This window comes from Vidua chalybeata, chromosome 7, assembly GCF_026979565.1.
Source record: "Vidua chalybeata isolate OUT-0048 chromosome 7, bVidCha1 merged haplotype, whole genome shotgun sequence".
Classification (NCBI taxonomy): Eukaryota; Metazoa; Chordata; class Aves; order Passeriformes; family Viduidae; genus Vidua; species Vidua chalybeata.
The window spans coordinates 4,367,102-4,379,700 of record NC_071536.1 but is presented as its reverse complement, the minus strand read 5'-3'; the positions used below and the strand labels follow the sequence as shown (position 1 = coordinate 4,379,700).

At 41.8% G+C, this 12,599-nt stretch overlaps 1 long non-coding RNA gene across 3 annotated transcripts; it reads right to left on the bottom strand.

Moving 5' to 3' along the window:
* Positions 1 to 6,691: 6,691 nt before the first annotated feature.
* Positions 6,692 to 11,639, bottom strand: LOC128790731 (uncharacterized). Of its 3 annotated transcripts, XR_008431838.1 has the most exons (4): positions 10,363 to 11,639; positions 9,778 to 10,238; positions 9,423 to 9,511; positions 6,692 to 7,043 (listed from the first exon to the last, which is right to left on the bottom strand). It is a non-coding gene; the product is annotated as an uncharacterized LOC128790731 (long non-coding RNA). The 3 variants fall into 3 exon arrangements; XR_008431837.1 differs by having other exon boundaries at positions 9,778 to 11,639; XR_008431839.1 differs by having other exon boundaries at positions 9,423 to 9,508; positions 9,778 to 11,639.
* Between the last annotated feature and the right edge of the window lie 960 nt (positions 11,640 to 12,599).

Sequence of the window (12,599 nt, the reverse complement as noted above, 5' to 3'; positions counted from 1 at the left end):
AGGATTATAATTACAAGATAAAATATTATTGCAGGAGGCTGAATTTAACAAGGTATCAGCCAAGGGGACAGGACTTTAAATGCATGGGGATACTATGCTGAGAGTAGGACTGTTGGGGAGCCCCAGATAAGATGCCAGGTTTATATTAGTTGATTTTGTAATCTCTGCCAAAATGTGCCACATCCCTGGCTGTCAATGTCACTCCTAACACCACAAGGTTTTCCCCTCTCCCACAGCCTGGAAAGAAACTGGCCCTTATCTTCTTCCTCACTCTACTCTCCCCACCAGGGTCTGATCCAGAGCCCCCAGGTCCTGCTAATGAGAGCACTCATGGTGGGAATATGGACACTTACCTGCAGCCTGGGATGAGCCGGTGCATCCTTACTGCAGACAACTTGTTTTCAGGCACCAAATTCCCTTTTGCCATCAAGAAAGGAGGCAACACTCCAAAGGACGGTTTGTCTCTTTGGCGTGACACGTAGCTACTGCAGACCCCTGAAATGAGTCACTCTGCCCCAAATCAGTTTCATCAGTCACACTGCCCCACATCATCCCTCAGCCTGAACTCACCTCCCTGCCTCACTGCTCACCTGAGTTTGGTATTGCCCTTGGCCTCCTGCACAAACACGGCCAGGAAATGTTCCTGTCTCGTGGCTCTCAGACTAATTACACAGAGATGAGAGGTGGGTAGCTCAGGACACGGTGCCAGGTTCCACAGGGACTGGCTGAACAAATGTCAGCACAGAGCCATAAGGCCAGCATGGAAATCAGGACTATTCATAGGGGCAGGAGAAAGTCTGCAGATGCAATATCTGCACTCATTGTGGGCATCATCTGGCCCTCCATGTAGTATTGAGGCAGACTTAAAGAAAAAAAGAATTAAATTGCTAGTTTTGGTGAAAACTGCAGATCTCCAGAATAGCTTCAGGTCAGGAGAAGGAGAATTTGCAAACTGAGGACTTTCAGCAAAGGCCTTGCCCCAGTCCTACCTGAGGTGCCCTTGCTGCAGGAAAGCAGCCTGGGGGAGATGGCAATGCTGGACTTTCCCACTGGCAGGAAAATTCACTGCTCCCCTAGGAAATTTCCCATGAGGAAAGGAAGGGTCAGAAATGCTTTAGAAGTACAAAAAGGGATTATAGTATCCAATCCCTGCATTTAATATGTAAGTGGCTCTTCAATTTATACTCATCACCTACTCTTTGTAAAATTCCTGGCATTCCAAACGTTTTCCTTTTTCTATAGCTCCAGTTAAAGCCCATGAAAAGTTCAGAGGCATTTCTAACCCTGGAGATACCAGAGCACGCTGTCTCAGTGACACCAATCAAGTGCTACGCTCCAAGGTTTCCTCAGCAGGTCCCTCCTGGCAGACAAATCTCAGTCTTCAGTTAACCCAGAGAAAGGTCAGCCAAGCCATCAAACGTTTCAAAGCACAATTAAGACCCCAAATGAGCGAAGTGAAAGTTTAATGCTGAAACTTCACTGCCAGTTGATGCTCAGTGATTACAAGGGTCACTTGAAATACCATCAGCAGAAGCACCGCGTGTGTTAGGATCCTGGCTCTGCTGATGGGCATTAGTGAAACTTTTAGCAAGGCAAACAATCTTGCTGTAATATGATTGAGAAAAATCAGAAAAAATAAATTAAAAATTTTAATTGAAAAATTTTAAAAAGCAATTCAGGCTGTACCTGACAGAGAGAAAAAGTACTTTGACTCTGAAAACCCGAAGAATTTAGAGGTGATGTGTTTCAATTCCCTTAAAAGAAATCAGCTCCTCCCATACAAGCGTGGTTGACCAGATAAAGTCAGAAATTAACTCTTCATCCCAAGAACATAGCATTTAAAGATAAATCAAAGGTCCAAAGGGACAAAAAAGATCACAACAAAGTCTTATTAAAAAATACAAAATAATTTCTTTCATTAGAAAGCTGAAATTTTACACATAAATTCCCATTTCCCTATGTTACAAAATTTTTGCAACATCCTATATTTAAGGTTAAAACAAAAGGAAGCACAAAGTCAAAACTAAATTACAGAAAGTTCAAGCCAGGCTTTTCAACATTTGAGTGAACAGGTAATAAAAATTTTCATCTGAAGGAATCTACATTGCTTCATTGTGTTGGATTTGAACAAAGCTCATATTTTCCAACAGCAAAACAATTTCTGGGAACCTCTTCACTGCCATCCTACTCATGCCTGGCTAGGCTTTATTCCAGAGGAATGGCACTGAACACTGTGGTATGAGAAAGGGTGAAAAAGCAAGGGATGGAGGGAAACTTTAAACTAGGGTCTATCAGTTTGAACAAGGAAGGGCAAAACAAACTTCAGGCTTTTCCTGTCCTGTCTAAACAAATGGCATAAGGAAAATGACCAGCAACCATGTCAAAAAATTCACTAAAGAGCCAACAGTGAAGGCAAAAGGAAATTTAAGCTTTGCTAACACTGTTCCTATTGATGGGAAATGGCTCAAATGCCTATGCAGACAATTGAGTTTCGCCCCTTTTTGGCAAGACAAAAAGTCTGGCTAATTTAGTCCATGTTCTCACATATGTATTTAAAAAATGATAACTCTCAGCTCAAATGCCACCTTGATATATTAGCTATCTACTTTCATTTTATTCATCTTCATATTTGGTGCAGGATATGAATGTGTAATCTAAGTCATAACAAAGGTTTCTCTGTGGTAGTAAGAGATGTCATTATCAGACATTACATGGCAGTTTATAATGCCAGTGGAATAATTTTGCATCAATGTTACAACGAAATTCTTGATAGAGAAAGATGTTATGGGAAGTAATTACCTCTCTCCCCCCCACTAGCTGTTAAACTTTAATAGCTCGGATATGATTTCAGGTTTCCTAAAAGACAGGTTGGCATAGAACTGCATTCTGTAATTCCTATATTTTAGCAGCCTGAATAAAGCAAAAGTATCTAGAAGATAATCACGCTTTCATTTTAGACAACAACGATGAAAAAAAAAAAAAAAAAAGGTTTATTCATGGTAGATTGAAAGAAATACTGAGTTTAGATCCCAGATACCAAATCTCATCAGCCTGTCTGCTGCCTAATCCCATAAATATAGTTATTTAGACTAGAAACTGCAAATGACATATAACAGGAGAGGCTGGAAGATAAATCTAGGAAATACTTAATGGATTATATAAAAATGAGTAAGAAATGCCCTATAATTATTCCACACTGTTGAGCTGATTTCTTAGCTGATTTAAAGGCTTAACTGCCTCCTCTGGAGAAATAAGAAGAACCAATTATTGGTGTATATATACATGTTTTAATAGCCCACTCACTGTGGCTGCCAGCCTGTGCTGTGGGCTTGCATTTCTGCTTCTGTTGTCCCATCAGCACAGTATGGCAGGAGCAAAGTGAAGAAGCTTTGTAGCATTAAATCTATGAAGGCTGATAAACCTTTTTTTAGCAAAGCATCTACCCAAAACCAACTTGGCTTCATTCATTTTTGTACCTGAAACCACCAGAGTCACCTGTAAAAATAACACAAGTTAATATTTGCCTCACTGCACATGGAAATTCCTGACAAATATTTTTGCTTGTTTGTTTTTTTCTTTGTTTAAAGACATTTAAGTTGGTACATTATCAGTCTGAACGTGAATTTCAAATTCTTTCTTTATCATCTGGGGCAGAATAATGTGTTTTGAACTGGTCCAGTTACCAAAGCCTGACCTACAGAAATGAGCCCTGTAGCACTCACTGCATTTTTGCTTCCCCTTGGTGGCCCTAGCTGGGCATGTCTGCACTACTCATCCTGCAGAATGACTGGGAAAATAAAAATCTGATTAAGCATTTTAAAAAAGGGGACTGGGGTTAAGGGCACAAGGGGGCAGTGGTAGCAAAGCAAACCAGAGTTTTCTTCTGTCATCTTTAAAATGGCCAAGGAATTACTACTACAAATAATAATAATTTTAAATGACAGTTAAAAATCAGTAGGCAGTCCTGGTTTAAGAAGATGACAAAAAGAAGCATAAGAAATGGAAAAGTAAGAAGTTTTTAAAATCCACTTGGCAAGAATAGTGTTTTAAGCAGACTTTGCACAGACTTCTTTCTTTGTAGTGGGGGAAAAAATATCAAATCTAGGGAGATAACCATGTTTAAAGAGGTTGGGTTTTTTTGTTGTAGTTTGGGGTTTTTGGTTGGGTTTTTGTTTAGTTGGTTGGAGGATTTTTGTGTTGCAGGGCAGTCTAAAGAATGAAGCCAGAGAGAGGAGTCCTATTGCCAGGAATTGCCAATTTTTAAAATTTTTGTCTTTAGGCAATGTAGGTCTTTGAGATTCTTTGAAAGCATTTGCTGGAAGTCATCATTAAAACAGATCAGCAGAAGCAGAAAGAAGTAAATAATTCTAAGGACCTGTATAACAATAAAGGCATAAAATGCTAAGTAACTTATTTTGCAGCTTTGCTGACAGCAGGAGTCCATCAGCTGGAAATTGAGAAAGGGAAGCTTCTGATGGCTCATCAGGGATCTGTAGGCTGCCTCTGGATGAGGCAGTCTCACCAGCATGAGACTGCTACAAAAAAAAGACAAAAAACCCTCTAAAAGGGATCAGGAGACTTTTTTATTTTCAGAGGAGATGGGAAAATACTGAAAGTCGTGGTGAGACAGTTCACTTGAAGAGTCGCTTCTGTCAGCTGGTGTTTAGCTCAACTTCTTCTGTCTCCTGGAGAAAGGCATGATTAGCAACGGCACGAGAGCATGTCAGTCTAGAAGGCCCCAAATGTGTCAAGTCTGAACTTAGAAACATTACTATAATACCCATAATATACTGCAGTCCATATTATTACTGAGCAGCTAAACCCAGCCCAGGAGGCCCAAAGCTGGAGTCCAGGAGCATGTTTGGCTGCTTTGTTCTAGGCACTAGATGTCAGTGTTTTACCTACATTTACAGAAATTTCCAATCCCTGGGAGCGCAGAAGTAACAAAAAATAAATATACAAATAAATAAACAACGTAAAGCATCTGCAGTACCAAAGTCCAACCTCTCCTTCTCTCAGGTGCCCAAAAGGAAGTCGACTTTCCCTTCTCCCCAGTTTGTTTGTGCCCAGAAGAGGAGTCAAACACATGCATGATACCAAAAGTACCTTGAGATATACTTATGTTATATACATATAATTTATATAATATAAAAGATTCCTGTGTTTGCTAAGAGCTGCAAACAGATCTGACCAAGAAGTTTTAATATTCAGAAGGAAACGCACCCATTTCTTTGAAATCTCTTTTTCTACACTGTATAACACACATTTCATCCTGAAAAAGAAACTGGGAAAATGTGGGGGGTTTTTTAGCTATTAGAAAAAGCCTCATAATTTTGTCAGAAGCAATTTTACTGAGTTCTTAAACGGCTTTTAAGTTCAGGTGACAAAATGGGATCAAACATATTTACAACAGGAACTAGAGATGGTGTCTTTAACATTTGGTTCATGTCATATCTCCTTTAGGTTTGAATTAGAAAAATCAAAAATGTCTCAAATCAAGTTATTAAGAAAAATTGTACCCAGGATTGTTGTATTCCACTGTCATCTCAATATCAGATTAACAGTAAGTTACACAGTTCAAAATACAGTCCTACCCCTACTCCTCGTGCGTGAAGTCTGTGTGCACAAATCACTTCTAAAAAATATCATTTACAGCAGCAGAAATGCAGTTTGAATTAGCCCATGCAAACTCCTGAGACAGCAATAACTGCAGGGATTAGGAGCTCCCCTTACCCTCCAGGTGGTCCTGTCTCTGATGTGCCACATTTCTGCTCCTCTCCCCAAACCCTCTTTGCTCCCATTCTTTCCCCAACACAGGGATGAAGGAGAGGATCCTCTCAGCTCCCTCTTTGACTCCCACGGGTGCTCCATGCTGGACAACCACAGCATGTTTTCCTTTGCCCTTCAGAGCACTCATACATCAGAAAAAGTGAAGCAACTAAAGCAACCAACCAACACGGTGAGAGATGAACACCATCTGCAAATTTTAAGGGTAGTTTTTGTGATGACTTTTGTCCATAACTTTACATATATGCTCTCACTCTGCATATATTAATTGAACGAGAAATTGTGCTCCACAAAATAAGTAAATAGTTTTTTTTTTTTTTTTTCCAGTCTGCCTACACATTACAACCAATAAAGAATTCCAAGTATGAGGTGGTAGCTGTAGCCAACAGCAGCCTATGGGTCTTGGGGCAAAGGTAGGGGGTGCCTTTGCTATGCAAATGTCAGTGTTAATCTTGTTATGTCATGTCACTGTTCATAAATGAAGTGTTACAAAGATCACACAGATTCCAAGCAAGTCTGGAAAACTAGAAAACTTCACTAAAAGGAAGGGGATACACTCCTAATTTAAATAAAATCTAAGGCTAAGCTGCCCTCTAGAAAAATAAATCAAGGACGTTTGCACTTCAAATAATAACACAGCTAAATACAATGCTACATTTATGGCTTATTTTTAGACAAAGCCTGGGCAAAATGAAAAAAAAAATACAATTTTCTGGTCTATTTCCTGAAGAATAAGGAAAAAAAAAAAAAAAACAAAAACACAAAGCCAAAATGAAACTATCAGCGACCATCTAATGATCCATCATATCCCATATGCTGAAAAGTCATTAGTGTTGCCTCAGCCTGAAGAATCTGTGTTGAATCAGTGTGGTATGAACGAGTCAAAGCAAATCTAATCGCTGTGGGCTACATTACATCCCAACATGTGCTGAGGAAGACTGGCATCTGCTACTCACGATTAGCAGGGAGGTCTTCAGGGAGGAATGCATCTGTCAGGCAGACCCAGGACCAACAGGATGGCACACAAGCAAGGAAACGGGAATTTCCTCCCTTTTTAACATGAAGCACAGCTTTTTATTTAAACACCTTTTCACACACTGAAGTGGTTTCTCCAGAGAAATAGGTGGAAAGCATAATGGATCAGAGCTTTCAGAGCCCCGTGCCCCACTGTCACAGCAGGTGACTGCAGATCTCTCCCAGATGTCTTTTGTTCTGCTGCTTTAACAGTGGCTCAGAGGGTCACTGTTAATATAAGTCTGAAGGAAAGATAACACAATTTCATATTTCAACTGTTGATTGGCTGGAAGCAATACATCACACAATCAACTATAAAATAAATTTAAAGCACAGGACAAAACATCGATTTGTTGTGGTGAAATCCAGTCTCTGTTGAAAAGCCAAATCAGCTTACTGGGAGAGAAAGGAGAGCTAGCAGACAGGCACTGCAAGAGTCCAACAATCCACAACAAGTTTATTTTTAAACTGTGTCAGGAGCACTTGTCAGCACCTGGTGTGGGGCTTGCCACGGCCACAGCTCCCAACGACATCAAAAAATGCCCCATCAGAACAAAGTGGTGCTGAAGGAAAACTGTGACTGTGGCAGCCTTTCACTCCAAAGCAGAAGCACCCAAACCTGTCAAGACTTGTCACTGAGACATCAGCCATGAACTTTTGGATTGCAGCTACTGCTACCAGGCAGAGCAGAATGGATTTGTGTACTGCAGGCTATTCACTCCTCAAACTTCTCCTTATAGTCAGTCTAGTTTGGACAGGATGCAACTGATGGAGAGCCCTCAGACATCCCACTCTTGTCTAAAGACATTGTTCATAAAACAGTCTCCTTGTCTGGAGACCACAGAAGCATAGAAGAAATATGAGCTGGCAATGCCTCTGTAACAGAAGCAGACAGAAATCAGTATTGCCCTGTGCAATTCAAGGTAAAAACACAGGTAGATCAGCCCCAGGGCTTTACTCCCTCCTTTTTAAAGCTGTTCATGATTCAACTACAGTCTCCAACAAATAGAAAATATTTGCCTTCTTTCCTGGAACCAGGAAACCAGTGACAGAACAATTACTGATACTCAAAGGGCTGATTCTCGATCACTCCATATAAAGCCATTAACAGGTGTCATTTCAGCCAACTGACATGTATTTGCTAGTGTTTTACCTTTCTATTTTAGCTTTAAAGGTTCTTCCCATTTCTATGACATTCAACAGCATTTCTCTTTCTGGCAAAACTTCAGAAAGGGGTCACTTGCCACTGAGCCACACCTAAATAACACTGGATGAGCAGCCAATTTTTCATCTGCACAGCAGCAAAAGAAATACATCTTCCTGTCATTAAACCTGAAGAACATCCCACCAATGACACCGAGAAGGCAGCAGAGGTAAAGGATGCTGAGCCAGGAATAGCTGGGGTCGGCTTCAAATGCAGTGGGAATGGGACAGTTTACAAGTCTGAGGTAAAAGTCAGTACTTGTGAAGTTTTTTATTTGCTTTATATTCAAACACAAATTGACTGCAAGAGTCTGAGATTCTGGTACTGTTTGGACTGGGGGAATTTCTGTTCACTCCTTTTTCCCTCCTCCTACTACTAGACCTTCAAACATTCATGTGATTATCTAAATTTTAAGACTTCTTGAACATAAAAAAATTTATGCTGAAGTAGTTCTGCGTTTGAGCAAATTTTCAACCATTTGAACGAGACAAAACAAAGATGCAGACACAGAAGTCTGTCTAGGATTTGGAGCAATATCCTTGTCCCATGCTCACACCTGTATGTCCAGAGCAGCCCAGGAACCCAGCCCCAAAGCTCCCCTTCCTGTGAAGGATTAAAACCAACTCCCTAGAGCATCATACTGTCATCCATGAATTCCCTAATAACTAACAATTGTCAGCTCTAAGAGAGCCATGAAGTTTCTCACTTCCTACATCACTGGCACTCAAAAATTCAGAGGGCAAATTCAACACGTTCTAGGTTTTCCATCTGCATCTGTAACTCTTCTGAGGAACAGGGAGCAGTCTTTGGTGCCTTTTGGTGTCTGGGGCAAGTAATTTGCTAACAGCCCTCAGAGCTACACATCAGCATCCTACACTGAAGACAAATGTTTTTGGGCTTCTGACAGGGTTTTGTCAGACTATGTAGTGAACTACAATTAACTCTGAAGAAAACAGAACGGATAATTTCATGCCCCATTAAACTCATAATTTCCTTCTGCATTTCTGGACTTGGACAACATTGTTCCTATCCCTGCTCAGCCTTCCACAGCCTCACACCCAGTACTGTAGGGCAGAGTTAATTAAATACAAACATTCTCCTTGTCAAAGCACTGACTAAGGTGTGCCAATTGCTGTCTCCTCAGATGCCATAAAGGCACCATTAAGTTATCTAAACACTTCCAGAAAGTGTTGCAACACACCCCAAATCACAGCAGTGGGAACAGGCACTCAGGGTGCTCATATCCCCAGGTTCCCAGTCCTCCTGGAAGCCTTGCTAGTGTGTCTCTGTAAAATCTGGTTTGGGGTTGGTCCCCTCAGCGGCATCAGGCCACACCACACAATTTCTGCCCACCTTTGAGGCTGGCAAGACACAGAAGAGAAGTCTGTATCCCCATAGCATAAGACCTTGTATTTACCAGATCAGGAGATGTTTCCTCTTTCACAGCTGCACCTTCTGAGCAGGCCGCCAGGAAAAGCCAGGTCTGTATCAGCTCGTCCACTTCTACTGAAGGGATACAATGGGAGGGCAAAAATTCAAGAGCTGAAGGACACACATTTCAGAGGATCATACAGAAAAAAAAAAAAGACAGAAAGCCTTAAGTCCCAGCCACAGAAAGGTCCCCCAGCTTAAAACTCACACAGACAACAAAGAATAAACAGCCCCACCTGCTCCTATTATCCACACATGATATTTCCCATCAGGTAATTTTCAAATCGCTTTCACGTACAACCAGCTCCCAGTCAGGAGTCCTGCCTTCCCCCTTCTCTTACCAGAGGTCTCACATCATCTTAGAATCACAGGATCATTTCGTTAGGGAGAGACCCTTGAGACCATTGAGTCCAGCTCTGCCAGGTCCACCACTAAACCAGGTCTTCAAATGCCACATCCACACATCTTGTTGCATGGCATATCAGCAAGGACCATGTGAAGCCTCCTGAAGCATCTCTGGGTTCCTTGTTTACCCCTGGGGAGAACAACACTTCAGGAGATTTAATGGGGAACAGAAAGTACCTCTGGTAGCGTAGAAAAAGTACTATTAAAAGAGAAGGCCAAAAGAAGAAACCCTTGAGAATGTCATTTGCTGATGGCAGAGTTGATGAGCAGCTTCTTCAGCATGAGAATTTTCAGTGGGAGGGCTGTCAGCCCTGCTTTGGGCTCTCAGAAACTCTCCAGCAGTTCTACAAGGGGCTCAGGAGCACTCCTGACAGGAGGATGTGGTTTTTCCAAATACCTGGAAGGGAAGGAAACTGTAACCCATTTAAATCACATAAGCAGCTCTTTTAGCCTCCTTAGTCTTTTAGCCAGGGCTGCCTTTCCAGCAGGGGACTGCACCTGAGTAACCTCTCAATACTTACAGGGAAATGCCACAGAAAACTTAGAGTCTTCTTCCCAGGAAAATGAACCCATCCCTTCTGTTTGCCAGAAAAACACACAGTGAAGGGTGTTTCCATAAACCTTCTGCATTGCTACTGAGTCAGCGAATGCCAGGAAATTTTACCAGCCTTTGGCCCTGAGTACATGTTTGGATCCCAAATTAGCCACAAATCTCCTCTGGTCCCAATTTGCACTCAGCTCCCTTTGAAAACAGGAGTAAGTAAGATTTCTGAAGTGGGTTTCCAGTTTCTCCCACAGTCACCCCTTTCACTACATATGAACACCTTAAAACATATTTCTGTTTATAAGAACAAACACTACATGTCCTGAGAGCAAAACCAATTCCTAGGATTTTCTGTTTGATAATGATGGCAACAGCTCCCCTGACTAAAGGCAGATGCTGGTTTTTTTTGCTACTTCATGCCAACCTCAATCTTCTTTTACCCCTTTTGTCCAGAGGCATGTTAAGTGTGTGTTCACAGACTTGGGAACCACATCATGGTGCTTTCCTCTGCCACTTATCATTCAGCTAGCTTTTAGTTGAAAATATTAATCAAAAAGTGCATCCTCATTGTAGTCATGTATTTTCACACCTGAACAGCAAGTATCAATTCTGAAAGTTGTTTCATGTCTCCTTTTCTTCATTTCCAGGGGTGATTTTCCAGTTCTTCCAGGATGTCTTTCCCACCCTCCTGGAGCTGCACGTGTAAGCTTGCCTGTCTCATCTCCTTCGGTTCAACCAGAATTTCATGTCCAAACCTTGACAGTCAAATTGAAAACCTTGTCTCCTCTTCCACTCCCAAAGTCAACATGGCCCATGAAACTTCACAGAAGGAGCAACTGGGAATAAAATTCTCCTTAGAGAGCCCCTCTCTCCTTCTGAAATGGACAACCTATTTTGTCAGAATTTGAGAACAAATTTTCTTGTGTTTTCCAAAGAAGTTTTTGACAAAATTTCAGTTTTTTCCCTCCAAGAGCATGGACACTCTTTGTAGGTAACAAATATATCAACCTGCTAGCAGGCAACCATATAAATTATTATTGCAGCAGCATCCCATACATCCCTTGTATTAGAGGCTCTCAAACAGGCTTTGTTTCTTACATCATTCCACACCATCTGACATAAGAGTCATTCCTGATGCTATTTTTAGTAAACTAATCTGTGTTTGGAGGCAATTTTCCCCCTCAAATATTTCTGGGTGTTTGATAACCCGCACAGTCCCCACAAGCTGATCATTTGTCATCCTTCACCAGAGAAGGTCACTTACGGCCATTTCAGCACCTCCCAGTACTTCTCTCCCATGAAGAAATGATGGGCATTATTGAAGTACAGTAAATAAGTTAGCATTAAGTTTCCAAGACAAATTGTTCCAGAATATTGGTTTCATATTAGGTCACAGGGAAGAAATGACACCTGGCTGGACTTAGGAGCATGCTGAGGTGCCAAGGAGCAGGACAAGCCTGTAAGAAACCAGGTTCTCCTGGTTCCATGGCAGATAGAGCCATTGAGTCCATCTGCCAGGGTCTTTGTCACACCACTAGGAATCATGTCTTGGAATATGTTATGTTTTCTCTAAGCACTACAGCTCAGAGAAATTCAGGAATTCAGCATCACCTGGTTTATAGCAAGGAAACGGGGCATGTCTGGATTGTATCCCCTACCAAAGCATGCCACACTCTTAGAGCAGATTTTCTTGCTCCACATCACTTGGTTGTCAAAAAGCACTAGGAAAGCTCCAAAAAATGTTTGCTGGGGCCTCTACAAACCTCTGTCCTTCAGGATCAGAGCTCTTCTTTTGGGCCATTACGTGGCACTAACTCCCAGACCTTTAGAGCTAATTTGAGACCTATCTAGTCCTGGAGAGACAGAATCCAGATGGAGGATTTGGAAGCGTCTGTAGCAAAACTGACACAGAAGGCACAGCTGCTGGGTCCCAGGGGGTGTGGGTCTGCCCCAGCCCAGATGGGATGGGCATGGCATACAGCACATTCTGGTCTGCACCCACAGCTCTGGCATCTCATCTTAAAAAGCAATCAATCATTTAAAGCTCTGCAAAGCTCCTGCCACTGTACTTCAGCCAGTCACAGTAGCTGGGAAAAGCTCCTAAATTATAGCTCAGCTGCCTCAAAATGATGGCATAACCAACCTTGATTTACAGCCCTGGAGCAAACCTGAAAGGTTTGATATTCTTGCAGTCCTTCAAACCCCACCATTACA